The 14477-nt window shown below is 44.3% G+C and overlaps 1 long non-coding RNA gene across 3 annotated transcripts; it reads left to right on the forward strand.

Annotated features, from left to right (window-relative positions):
* Window positions 1-2085: 2085 nt before the first annotated feature.
* LOC147598025 (uncharacterized) lies at window positions 2086-12550 on the forward strand. Of its 3 annotated transcripts, none has more exons than XR_015261013.1 (5): window positions 2086-2239; window positions 3846-3937; window positions 4683-4753; window positions 5400-8902; window positions 12329-12550. It is a non-coding gene; the product is annotated as an uncharacterized LOC147598025 (long non-coding RNA). The 3 variants fall into 3 exon arrangements; XR_015261011.1 differs by having other exon boundaries at window positions 6736-8902; XR_015261012.1 differs by having other exon boundaries at window positions 6736-8902; window positions 12361-12550.
* The last annotated feature ends 1927 nt before the right edge of the window (window positions 12551-14477 follow it).

Here is a 14477-nt window from a genome sequence, read left to right on the forward strand (position 1 = left end):
CCAGTACATACCCCCAGTAGCACACACCAAACTCCTGAAGTCCCATTGCTTTCTGTAATCCCAACAGTGACTGGACTAAAAAATATGTGAAGCGGTCCTTATTGCAGTGCTTCATAAAAAAAAAATCAGAGCCAACTCTCATGCACCAAATATACTGAGTACCTACGGTCCTGATTCTTGTTAGTGCCAATTTAGCATAATATCATAAACTACAGCAAGAGACTACTGATTTTATTTTGTTGGTTTTCTCTGTTTTTTATGCAACAGCTAGAAAATCTGCATGGAGTTACTACCAAGAAGATGATGGTGGAATTTGAATAGCTCCTGCAAACATATTGGATTTGAAAATTGAAACCGAAGGCAAGTTTACTTATTATACTTACTTTATAAGGGAAATTTCTTTGTATATCTCTTAAGAAATTTAGGAATGTTTTTTGCAAGGCTTAGCAATGAGATTACATCATCATGCATGCGCATGTGTGTATTTGAAAACAGGTTGGGAATAAGAATTGAAATTTCTTGCACCATGACCAAATATCCTGTTGGGCAGGTTAGTTCCTGCTCATGCAAGCTTAGTAGCACTTTAATTTACATATAGCACAGTGCAAAGTTCTCAGTGAATTAAAATCTGGTCACTGTCTGGCTGGTCAGCATAACAGATAGGCATAGCTAATTCCCAGGTGACAAACGCATTGGCACATACAGAAATATTTTTAGATAATGTTTCCCAAATGTTCATCCTAATGAGAGAAGAAAATTATCATATTATCTTTGTGTCTGATACTCTGGAGAAGAAATTCTGGAGAAGTCATTCCCTTTCAGTCACTTCTACCTGAAGAGTTTTGAATATAATGTTCTATACGTAAAGATCTTTAAAATAAAAAGAGTAAACTCGTTGCTTTTGTGAGTGAATTTACTGTGATAGTCAGTAGGAGACACCAGCTTCCGGAGGCAAATCATGTTTTGATGTGTATTTCTGAAGTGTATTTGTCACAAATTAAAGTAAACAAACCAGTGAAATATTTTCATCCTCTATGAGCTTATCTACCCACAGTGTGTGTTATTTTCAGGGGAGGGAAGTATGCAAAGAAGTACCTCTCTCCCAGAGAGAGGCAAGTACCCCCAGCAACAAAGGAGTTTCCTGGGGCCAACTGTACCTAAGTTCTTCTTTACTGCAGTTTGCAAAAGCAGCATCCAAGGGAAGGAATGTATGATTCTGTTTCCTTGGTTAAGGTTGCTTTAATGTATCTGCGTGGATGACAAATTTCTTTTTGAAAGAATAAATGCATTATTTAAGCATACATAGTGCCACTCACTCTTATAGAGCAAAATAAAGGTGAAAATATCCTTTGCATTCTTTCGAGTTAACTTAAATTGAGGCTCTAATGTGTGAGTGCCTTGGGCATCAAGGTGTTACACAGTATTCCCGAGACTTTCACTCAAGGCTGCTTTTTGTCTTTGCTTTGAGTCAGTCTTTGATTTCCAGCACAGAATCAGCCTGCTGAAACCATACAATAGAGTAACCTTTGTATTCTAGAACACACAGCTCAACCTGTGCAGATGGAAAGCAAATAACAGGTTAAGCAACAGGACTAATGTATTGCAAGGCAGTATGTATGCTCTTCAGAAGTTGCCATGATACATAAAAATGCATTTAGCATCAACTTCTGTACCCTTATAAGAAGATTCTTTTTTTTCCTACTTCTTATGCTTACAGTCTTATTTTATTTCCATTAAGAAAACTGGCGTTGTTCTAGCTGTTTGTTTAAACTGACTAATCCAAATTTTCAATCTTGAGGGGGCAAGGACAAGGAATGCTTTCAGACTAGAACTGGAGGTAGTACAAGATGGTAGTTAGAACCTTCCTGTTTGATTTCAGGAGTTTTGTTTGTTTGGTTGCTTGTTTGTTTGTTTTGTCTGTCAGAGGAACCCCTCCCTGGGGAGGAGAGAATCGAAAGGAGAGCTCTTGGGTTGAGATAAAGACAGTTTGCTAGGACAGCAAAGGAAAATATAATAATAATAATAACAACAACAATAACCATAAATATGAATAATTATAATAATTAAAAATATTATAATAGAATATACAAAACGAGTGATGCACAATTTCTCACTGCCTGACAACACAACAACTGATACAGCTTGTCCTGAGCAGCGATCACAGAGCAGAACTGAGAGCGATCTTGGAACAGCAGCTTTTGGAGAGAGAACTGCCCACTGGCCAACCCCCACGTACATGGTGAGCGTGATGTCCATACCAAATCCCATGCTATATCCAAAACACAGCAGCTACTGGGAAGAAGATTAGCTCCATCCCAGCTGAAACCAGCAGACATACCAGAATGGGAGCATGAGATATGGAAAAAGTTAGTGGTGTCCACAAGGATACACTGACATGGACGCTCATGCAGTCCTGCAGTGCTGGAGGGGGGCAAACTGTAGCTACTAATTGCAAAAGCCATGTGGCTATGCTCTTACTCCTGATATAGGCCAGCTAAATCAAAAGTGGATTGCTGCAGGATTGGGCAGTATTAGTGGAAACCACTCTCAGGTTCCCCATTATAGAAGAGATCTGGAGCTAGCTATTGGAGAGAGTCCAGCGAAGGACCACTGAGAGACCAGCGAAGGGACTGGAGCATCTCTCCTGTGAGGAAGGGCTGAGAGAACTGGGACTGTGTAGGGGAGAGAAGGCTCAAGGGACATCTCATAAATGTGTACAAATATTTGAAGGGAAGCAGTAAAGAAGACAGAGCCAGGCTCTTCAGTGGTGCCCAGTGACAGGGCAAGAGGCAGTGAGCACTGACTGAAACACAGGAGACGCCATCTGAACATCATGAAACACTTTTTCACTGTGAGGGCAACCGAGCACTGGCACAGATTGCCCAGGAATGTTGCAGGGCCTCCATCCTTGGAGATGTTCAAAAGCCATCTGGACGCAGTCTTGGGCAACCTGCTGTAGTGTCCTTACTTGAGCAGGGGGTTGGACAAGGTGACTTTCAGAGGTCCCTTCCAAACTCAGCCATTCTCTGATAATTGTGCCAGGACTTATTGTCCACTCAAGCTTGTATCCCCTGAGGAGCCAAGCTACAGAGTAATGTTGGTCTTTTCATAAACTTTAAGTTTTAGATATTTACAGTTCCTCCTCTGTCCTTGTCTTGAACATTGTGTAAAATAATAATGGGTGGTCCATCTTAAAAATGATATTTCAGAACTAAGAAGGCTGTACAGGATCGATGACAAGAATGATCAGAGCTGTAAGACAGAGACAATTAGATCAGCGAACACAGATGGTAAAAGCAGGGAGCAATTATTTCTGTAATTCTTGCAGTGCAAGAAATACAAACTCCCATCTAAATTGTCTGATAGGTGATTAAAACAAGCAAATAGAAGTATAATAGATACTCCATTGCCAGAGGATACTATGAAAGGTAAAAGTATAAATTGGTACAAAGAAGAGTTAGGCTGTGGTGAATGTTCTTGAGCACAATCAACTCTGCTCACAACAGAGAAAAAGCTCAACTGCTTTGTTACTGCATTATTCTCTATAAAAATATTCCCATTCATGCCAGAGATTAATTCAGCCCATTGTTTTTTTCCAAATAATTTTGATCAGTATGAGATACGCAGGCTCTTCCTCCTGTTCATTGTCCACCACCCAAAAGTCACCCATTTAACTGCCAAATTTTAAATAGTTGTCCAAATAGCTGTTAACTATTGAGAGCCCCCCCAAACTTTCTACCACGTGCTTTGACAAATTGACCTCCCTCATCTGACTCTGAAATAACAAGAACTCATGGAAGAGATGCAGCATGACCATGTAATTTTTTTTTTTTTTTTTTAATTAGGAAGGTCCTTCATTTCCAGTTTGGCCACATAATGTGCTGTTTCACCAGACTTCATTTGTTTTGATCTGTTTGCAGTGATCGTGAAGATACAGGTAATTCGGTAATTCCAGAGCCTGTGAATCAGAAGTTAAGCAATTTGTCCAAATCTATTTCTTTAATTTCCTCTTTGTTAGTGACTTAAGCTACAAGAAAATCAAGAAAGGAACAGTCCTGCTGACAGGGAACTATTGCAGAGCAGAAAGCAGTTGTGCTTCTGTAGAAATAGATTTTATTAAAAAAAAAAAACCCTCTCAGCATTGTTTCTACATATTGGAACAGCAACGCTGCGTGCAAAAAAAAAAAATTAGATGAGAAGGGCAGATCCCTGCTTCCAGATAGTAAGGAGGCAATAGAGTATGTTCCTCGTGTGCTTCAATCTTTCTCATTTGTGCTCTGAAACTACAGTCTTTGGCATGCTTGTCAAAAGGGACTTAGTATAAAATAGGCAAGTTCCCACCCCACTTACTGTTTCCAAAACATGGTACTACAGCACATGAGTTCGAAACATCAGAATTCAGATTATTTCCTCAAAGGGCTGTAAGCAACAGTTGTCATGAATATAAATCTTTTATTTCCTATTGTACATTCATGCTGCTCTCTAAAGCATTTAGTAAATGAAAAAACATATTAAGCGGTACTTTATCATCAAAACACTGAGAGACAAAAGATCACTTTTCAAATTTGTCAGCTTTAGATTATTTTAATTAATATCACAAATAATAGCAAGCTATATTTCTTTTTTTTTCCCCCCAGATGTTAACTCTGTTTTCCTGTTAATACATATGACTTCCTTTACAGGGGATTTTATATCATTTGAACTAAACAAATTAATACAGATGACAAATGACTGCTGGAAATGTACCTTTAAGGTGAGTTCTCTACAGTCTTTTAAACCATGGCAATGGTGGAATCAAAGGGGAAGGGATATTTTGTTCCTTAGTTTTCATTTAGAGGTTGCTTTCTTGAATTCCATTTCACAAGCTCCCAGTAACTTGGTCGTATTCTTGACCCTGCTTTGAGCAGGAACCTAGAGATCTCCTTAGGTCCTTTCCAACCTGAATTTTCCTATGATCCTGAGAACAAGCACAAATAAGATTCCATTACATTTGTATGAATGTAAGTAGCTCAAACTCAGGGCAGCTATGCTGTAGTGATTTTTCTACGCAACACAAGGTCTTATTCATGTTTCTAACTTGCAGTCATTTAACTGGCCTGAAGGGATTAATTGATTGAATTTGAAGTTGAAATTCCAATGACCTTTTATTCACTGGCCACATAGAGCGAGACAATGTTTAAAAACAAAACTTGGCTATAGTCACTGCCTGTGCCCCAAACCATATTTTCTACTGACAGTGAGCCATACTAGTGACATGCGATGGTTGGCCCATTTTTATCCAGGCATTCAAATTGTCTATTTCTTCCTCATGCTGATGCATGTAATTTAGTAGTTGTAGGTACAGACTGGATGATGAAACACCCCCAAGTTTCCAATTTACTTTTTACATTTCTCTTCAGTTATTCAAAGATACTCAACTGTATCTTACACAAGCCCCTTAATGTAGAAGAAGACAACATAGGAGGATATATGCATACATTTTTACACAAAGAAACAGATTTCTCAGTGCACTTGACAATAATGTGTCAAGAAACCTGAAATTTTGCTGTAGTGCTACAGAACGTGGCAGGCCCTTTAAAGACTTTAAAATGCAACAGAAACGTAAGTAAAGACATTCAGATACCCTTGTGCTTGGAGAATGGGGAACTGAAGACGCTGCCTAAGACACGTTCTTCTTATCCTGATGGCTTTGCTTCAGGCTCACTGAATTCTAAGTGAATTTATGAAGTATATTTGGTTTTGCCATGCTAGAACCATCTTTTGTAATTATTTCTAGATGCAGTTCTGAAATTATTCAGAATTGGAAGAGTGACCTATTGATAAACAGCTCGTATTTTCCATTGAAAGCTGTGAGTCTAGGGAGCTGGTCTTAAAGAACAGATAGTCTAGTGAATTTTTTAAGGCTGATTCTGTCATTTGATGGCCATGTCACAGCTGGTTTTGAGCAGGGAGAGGCTGTTGACTTGAAACTATTACTTCTGCAGCTGGGAGAGCTGGTTCTGCACCACTCTCTTAGACTACACTAGAGCTTTGCATGGAGAAAAAACCCTCAGTGCAGAACAGTGAAATTAAGCTGTCATTACTGACCTTTAAGAACTAAAAAATTTCTGTGCCTGAGAGCGCCTCACTGAACTCAAGAGTGTTTTTGTATGATAGCCACTTGAACGCAGTCAGTGATATCTGGATGCGTCACAAGTCTGTATTTGCTCTTAAACTATGGAGAGAATAGCTACTTTAGATTGTCAGAGCAAAGACATCTGTGAATACACTGGGTGCAGGCAATTTACTATGGATAATATTTCAGAAAAGTGCTCTTGCGCTGCTGTTCAGTGAGATTTGCATGTCTGTGAAACGTCGTATTATCTTCCTGATTCTCCTCTTATGAATGGGGCACTCTCCACATTTGCCTCAATGAAGGCTTTGTTTTTTATCTTCAACATTCAGCACAAACTTTCTGGTGATCAGAATGAAAAATGCTGTCATAACAGAGATTTTTCTTCTCAGAATGCCAGTGTAGGCATATTGCTTACTGGCGGATGGAGCTGAGCATTTACTGAAAGCATTTGGATAAATCCACTAGCTTTTTCCTCTACAGGACCTGATGTGTGTGCCCCACCTATAATGCTTTTGGAAAGATTATTCTGATATTATGTTTGAGACTTGAGGACTTTTCACTTTTCTTTTGGATGCTTGGGTCTATCAGGTATTGCATACTTTTTTCTTTGCTCCACACAGGACAAACAGGGAGGCTTGTCCAAGGCCACAAAGCATCAGTGGCAGTGCTCAGTCATATCACCTTGTAAAAAGAAGGGACGAGGAGTGGCTTAATATTGCAACAGTTGGTATTATAATCTGTCATACTGTTAACTGATTTGGGATTACACATTCAGAGATCAAGAGGACCTAATAGGAAAGTGTATTTAATTGATAAACTCTCTGTCTGTGGTAATTCAGAGAAACTCGATGGAGAAACATGCACTTACTCAACGGGAGTTATCATATGGGGACTTCTTGTAGATGTGTCTCAAAAGTATTTTCTAATAGTAAGATAAATAACATGGGTGACTGCTCCCAGAGTCTGTATTGATGTGCTGAGATGTTTAATTTTCTGTGAATATGAGTTACGTAGATAATAAAGACAGACAATGATAATAAGCTTTCTTTTTTTTTAACTCTCTGCCGCACTGCGGATTCAGTCTAGGGGAAGGAGGTTATATATGGCATTATTTTTCTGTTCTGTAATGGAAACTATTGTCTGACTTTTCTACAGCGGTGGTTTTCTAATTGTTGGAAGTAATTTGCCTAGATGGATGCTCTCTGTTCCATTCATTTAATGCAACTTAATTTCATAACACTACAGGCTTTATCAGTAGTCAAAATAACCCCTGGAAAACCCCCAGCAGGCAAAAATGCTTGTCGAGTTTAACTCATGAGGCTGGGTGATGCTGCTTCATGAAAAATGAAGTAATTGTTTTGAGAGAAGGAACCATATGAAAATTACTGGGTTTATCAGAATTCTTTTGTCTTTCATCAGATGTGTTATTTATCTGTAACTTGGCTTTTATTTTTATGTTTCTCACAATGCCTTTTTTTGTGTCTCTGGTAATACAGGAGTAAGACTTCCCTAAGCCTATAGTACAGAATATCATACAGTTACCTGCCCATTAAAAAACTCTCACCTCATTTTTTTTTATCGGATTGAATTTGGGATATTACGTTTTTGCAAAGATGCACATAAAGGGACAGATGTTTTCTGTTTCAACTTTGTGCTGGAAGTGTCAGTTTACGTAAGATCATAAAAGCTGTTTGTGTTGGTTTTTTTTTCCCCTGAAGAGAATTTCTTTCTACTTATGTACAAGTATCCTTAAGTGTTCTTCTCTGCATAGCCAGTATGGTTGTTCTCATTAGCTTCCTCTACATACCATGTATAGTTGTTTGCAATAGCTATAGCTAAGGAATTGCGTATAGTTAGGAATGTTCTCTGGAATAGCTTTTCTCCCTAGATGCAATTCTGCTCTGGTACCCATTTACACCAGCCATAGCTATCTGTCAGTCAGCTGCCTTGCCACCCCAAGCACTCGGAGTCCGTGATATGAGCACCCTGTGGCCACAGCGAGGGCGGCTCCTGCACAGGGCACAGGGCTCCTGGCGCGCTCGGCTGCTTTGGGCATGTTGTGGGAGTGACCTTGGCCTTGCTCACTGATGTCCCTAGGCGCACTGTGGCCGGGTGCCCAGCTGCTGTGCGCTGTGCTGTCGCGCTCAAAAAGCCTGGCACTGAAGTACGCCGGCTCACTCCTGCGCGCTGCAGACGCAGCAGCCGCTGCTGCCCTGCTTCGGTCAGAGTGTCCCCGGCCATTCGCTCTTCCCCGTGACTGCAGGAGGGTCTGTGTAGCCTCCTTGTGCTTGGGCCGGTTTGTCAGCTCCGTGGAGCAGACCGCCTTGCCCCGGGACACCGTGCAGCAGCAGCAGGCACGGCGGTAGCCCGCTGTGGCTGGCGGGCTGAGGGCGCGCCTACGCGCGTGAGCGAGCACAGCTCTCCGAGCACTCGCGTGACTTCACCGCGGGCCCGCTGCCCTCGCGCAATCAGAGGGGTGTGCTGCAGGCAAGCGGATGACGCATGCGTACTTTCGCTAAGGGTGCCCACTGTTGCCGGCTGTCCCAACGAGCACGCGCCATGTCATCTGATTGGGCCACTTTTTTCGCCACGTGATGTTTACGCAGCGCTGCAGCTAGGCGTTGCGGTTTTCACATGCGCAGATGGTCATATGGCGCGTGCGCGTTTCGGGCGGCGGTTCTGGCACTGCTGCCATCTCACTCGTGCCTGCGGAGGGCCGCGTCCGGGCTCCGGCGTGCGCATCGCTGCTCTCGTGTTTGGTCGAGTTCTCCGGTGTTTGGGTGGCAGGTAAGGTAGCGCTTCTCGTGGCCACCCCGTCCCGGGGCTCAGTGGCCGGCAGCATGGCCCGCCCCTTCTGGTCGCGCTGTCTCCGTGCCGCCGGGTACTGCGGCCCCCGCGCTCCTCGTGGGCGGGCACGTGCGGGGGTGGCACCTGCTCCGTCTCTGGCGCCCCCTGCTGCCTCGGTGCAGACGCTGCTGCGTGTCGGCGGCGGGGGCGCACGGGATGCGTTGCGCATGCGCGGGCAGGCCTGCCGCAGTGCCGCGCCGGTAGCGCGCCGCTTGCCTCGGGAGGCGCGCGGCGGCGGGCCGGGCGTGGAACGGAACGGGAGGGCACGGCGGTCAGTAACCGCCGCTCTCGAGGAGGCCTTAGGAAATGCCTTCGTGAGAAGGTTTGCTGTGGTATTTTAGAAGAAGCCAGCTTGGAGACCAGTACATTGTGCTGCCCACATGCAGCTGTAACATTTGTTACCCACGAGGTACAGAAGAGTGGTTTTGTGCTGTCTTGTCATAATTTAGGTTTCTTCATGTGTATTTTAGTGCACTAGGGCTATCTTAGAATCATAGAATCACAGGGTGGTCTGAGCGGACAGGGCCCTTTCAAGGCCACCCAGCCCAACCCCCTGCCAGGAGCAGGGACATCTCCAACCAGATCAGGTTGCTCACAGCCCCGGCCAACCTGGCCTGGAATGTTTCCAGGGATGGGGCACCCACCGCCTCTCTGGGCAACCTGGGCCAGTGTGACACCACTCTCAGTGTAAAAATTTTTCTCCTTCTGTCCAGTCTGAATCTGCCTCCATTTTGAAACCATTACCCCTTGTCCCGTCACAGCAAGCCCTGCTGAAGAGTTTCTCTCCATCTTTCTTAGAAGCCTGGTCCCTTTTTTTTTCTGGTAGGAACAGACGATTTTCCTCATCTCATGACACTAACACAAAAGGAATGTAAACAGTATTTGCAATGTGAGTCATCACAGTGATGGTCATAGTTTATACGTGGTCCGTTTTTACATAAAATTAACTAATATATTTTGTCTTTTGCTTTTTAAACAGTTGTATGTTTTGTGTTTTACACTGATGAATCTTGAAAATAAAAATGTGTGTCCTATAGTAATATCAGTACTGAAAACTTTATAGGTGTTCCCTGTAAGCTTCTTTGATGCTGAATTATGGACACATTGAAGAAGTATCAACAAACCATTTTGTGGAGAAGAAACAAATACATATGAAAGAAATGGACCTATGTGTGAAATTCTCAGACTGGGTGGCTTACTATGATTATAGACAAATCCTTAGGTAATCACTTGAACTATACATCATCATACATTATAGTCATATGGAAATAATACAGTTGTTATTCACAGAATTGTTTTTGGGAGGAATTATAAGCAAAGTTTTCTGTCTCTTATTAAAGCAAGTCAATTACAAATACAAATAAATATGTGCTTTTACACCAGTACTTTAAAATGGAGGATAATAAAATACTTGTAGTTGACCAGAGATGACTGTTTGAAAGAAGTCAGAAAGGAAACCTGACCTTTGTAAGTATTTGTCCTTGTGCTAGGTACACTATCTAGAAACGGGATACATTAAAATTATATTGTAGTGAGACTACACTACAGTTAGTGGCTTGATTCACAAAATACATAGAAGCAAAGTAAATAGATTTTCAAGATTCATTTTGGTATTTGGCAATTATATTCTGGGCAAGAACATAATTTTTAATGTGAATGCCATTGTGCTCTCACAATTACTTTAGCCTGGAGAAGAACACAATAAAATTGTGATTTTTCAAAGTTTTTGCAGGTAGGAGGTGTAATTTAACTGAAAGTATGCTAATTACAGGTAGATCCCAAGCTGCATGTTACAGGCTTATTGTTAGTCTTCTTTGAATAGCAGATTATTGAAGACACAATTGTTTTGTTCTGTATGGCCATTCAGAGTATCCTAGTATAAATATAGGTGGTATTACTATTACTGTCACACTATGCTTGTATAACTGTGGTCATCATCAGATGCTAAATAAATATGGCGTTTTTACTCATACTAATTTATGGAAGCCATTAATGTTTTCAATGTACAGATAGAAATTATTTTGTCAATTAAATTGTTCTTAATACAAGGCATATTATTTGTAATGCGTACTCATTTAATTGTAGTGAACTGTTTAAAATTATTAACACTTTTCTATACTATAGTGTTTATGCAATGGTTTACAGAAGGCATGGAATTATGTTTATTACCAACATGGAAATAAAATTTTTATCTTTATTTCTGAGCTATATTGTGTTTAAAGACTCAAAAATCTAAATATATGTTTTCCTCTGCAGTCTAGTTATGGCACTCCTAATAAGTTCAGGGTTTCAACCATTTGGATTGGCATCTGCTGTTTCAGCGGAGAAAGAGGTCTAACTATGATACAAATAAACTGATGCAGCAGGACCATCCACAAGACAGAGGCTGTCAAAGTAATTAAAACATAATCACTTTTCCAGTCCATTCTTCTCTGTACCACATGTCCTAAGAACATACAAAATGCCCTGCTGTGCTGGAGCTATCATCTTAAGTCTGCACCAGTGTTCTGTCTGTAACAGTGGCAACAAGGAGATTCTATTTAGGAGGAGCACCTAAGTCTAACCTCTTTCTGCAGTCAATTCCTCTGGTGCCCGCCAGTGTTAGGGATGTTAGAGACTGCAGGCTACTTAGGCTCACCTTACACAGTATAGTAGCTTTGTACCTTTCCAACTCAAAACTTTGTCCTTCATAAAATGCAGTGAATGCGACAGCATACGGTCACATGAGGATGTGGATTTACCAAGGTTTAATGGAGATGTGGAACAGTAGCTTCTTGTCCTGTCAGCATCCATATCCCTCCTGGTAGTGCCCAGGATTTTTTCAGATTTGCTCCCCTCCCCCCTAGCAGCCACCGCACATCCGGCAAGGCAAGTAAATTAAAGTCAGTTACTAAAAAGTCTCAGCTTACATGGTGTCCTTGCATGAGAAGTTTAGTAATGAAGATGAAAATAGAGTGGTGGGAACAATGCCAACAAGGTGGAAAAGAGAGGCAGATGCATGATAAAGCTGTAGAGACACACGCCTTATGATCTTCCACTTGTCTTCCCATACACCCCAGGGCCTTGGATTTGCCCTGCAAGGAACCACCTTTTTTATCTAGGCATACCATACAGCCCCCCAGTTTGCTTTCTAACATCCTTAAATTTGGAGGCATTCTGTCACCCCTGTTTGCACTTTGGTGTGCCCCAGAACCCTCAATTCACATTTTGGGTTGTCCCAAGCTCTATTTGTACCTTCTGGTGAGCCTCCGTGCCCGGTGTTTGTCCTGCAGTGGGCCACAAAATTCTCCATTTAGATTTCTCCCCTCTCCCAAGGTTTTCTGGATGCTTTTTGGTGTTCTTCAAGATCAGCTGTTTTCCTTTCAGCTTGCCCCAGGAGCCTTCTGTTGCCTTTTCAGTGCCCCAGAAAGGGAGCCTGCAGCCCATCGCTCCAGGAGCCAACTGACCAACCGTTCCCTGCTAGACCAACGAGCGCGGCTCTGGGAATGACCACTGAGGTGTCCTGGGGCAGGCCCCGAGCCCTGGAGCACACTCCTGGGACTTGTTACATGTGGACTGAATAAACGCTCACTGTCTCTTTTGCCTTCATGGCTGCTGCGTTTGCGCTCCCTTTGCATGGGGCCAGGGGCTGTGAGGGGGCCAGGGGAGGAGGGGATGCACGCTGGGGGTCAGGTGATGGCCCCCAGTTCCTGCTGGGCTCCAGCTGCGGGCCAGGGCTGGAGGAGCCCCAGGTGCGGGCAGTGAGGGTGATGGTGACAGCCCCTCCCCTCCACTCACAGGTGTGGGTGCTGGGGGAGGGCTGTGACTGGTGTGCTCAGCCCGCTGACCAGACTGGTGGTGGTTTGGTGCAGGCTCCAGAGGAGACAAAGGCCTGAGCTGTAGCCCCAGACAAGGACTCCTCTAGTTCCAGTCTGTTCTCTGAAAACCTACAATGGAGCAGAGCGACACGGTGAGCATACCGGTATATTGGCTTGGGGCATTGCTCATGTGATTACCACATGAATAGCAGGCGGCTTTTCTGAGACTTGTTTATCGAGGAATGAAGAAAGTTAAGAGTGTAAGGAGTCTCATGCATACCTGTACCATTGCATGTAATTTGACTATGAGCCAGCCACTTTATCCCATGAATATGACAGCCCAAGTGAGCTGCCTTTGAGCTCTCCTGCTGGCAGCGGGGCTGCGTAGCAGTGATCTCCCCCCTGAGCTGGGATGCCTCTCAAGGCAGAGACCTTTTACCAGCAGCAGGTCTGCAATAAGCAACTGGTATAATGCGTAAGCTTGTAGTAGGATAACTTTGATTCTGTTGTGGGAATTTTGATTGCATGTTGAATTGACACTAATCAAACCTGACTAATCCATGTAACTATTCAGAATTAATTATTATAAACTCTGTATAGATAATTCCATTAGCCATAAATGGTTGTCCAAGTCAGAGACTAAGACTGGACCTAGCTGCACCTAAGCTCCATCAGGAGTTCGGAAAGCAAAGGAGTCCACTCTGAAACGTACGACTCAATGGGAGAGTCTTTCTTACCCTTTTGCATGTCCAGTCTCTGTGTGAGTCATTCTAATTCAGTTTTCCTTTGTACATTCTTGCATGCAGTAATTAATAGAGTGAACCTTGCCATCGAACTTTGTTAAGCTGCACTTCTACAACGTTGCATTAAACCCACTTTTGCTAATACCTTTGATAGTGGTTCTTCAGGTGATCTAAATCACCACATCGCTGTAGTCGTCAGGATCCTAAATCAGAATTCGCCGCAAGGGGCTGGGGCCGCCCTGCCGCGGGTGGCCGTGAAGGGGCCGCGGGGAGCCAAGGCAGGGGCGGAGCGGCTGCCGAGCGCCGCCGGGGCCGAGGTGCCAGGAGTACGTGTGCACCGAGGGAGAGGGTGAAGGGGTCGGATGGTTCTCGGACCGCGAACGGCGAGGGGGGGCGGGGGGGTGTTGCCGGTTTCATGCGGTTTTCTGCAGGCTTCCCGCTGCGCTGGCGCGGCGGCGAGCTGAGGAAACGCTGGACTGCGCTTCTCACGGCGCGCATGCGCAGTGGAACGCGACAAAGGTCTCACTGCTGCCGGTGGCCAAAAGTTGGCGCGCGGAGCTGCAGCGCCGGCAACGCATAGGGGCGCAACAGCTCCGCCGCCGCTTTCTCTTCTGCCACCTGGTGGCCGGGGCGCAGTACTGCAGCCCGCGGTTCTCCCGCCGGCTCTGGCCCCTCGGGCGCGCCGTCGGCGGCCGGCGCATGCGCTCTATTGGGGGGGGTGGGGTGGGGGCAGCATAGCGTAGCGCCAGGAGCGGGGCTTGGCGGCGGAGGGTGAGCATCGAGGAAGCATCGTCGGTGGATGTGGGGCTGTCTTCTGCCCGCTGCCTGCCGGGGGCGACGGGTCGGGAAGGGAAGGTTCAAGCCGCCCGCTGCGGCAGGCTCCCCGTCCGCTGGAGGCGGGTGAGGGCAGCCCCGGGGAGTTACCCGAGAGCTGAGAGACAGGAAGAGGGGAAGGAGGGGAACGCTCCCACTCTG

Source organism: Chlamydotis macqueenii, chromosome 23 (genome assembly GCF_036417535.1).
Source record: "Chlamydotis macqueenii isolate bChlMac1 chromosome 23, bChlMac1.mat, whole genome shotgun sequence".
Lineage (NCBI taxonomy): Eukaryota > Metazoa > Chordata > Aves > Otidiformes > Otididae > Chlamydotis > Chlamydotis macqueenii.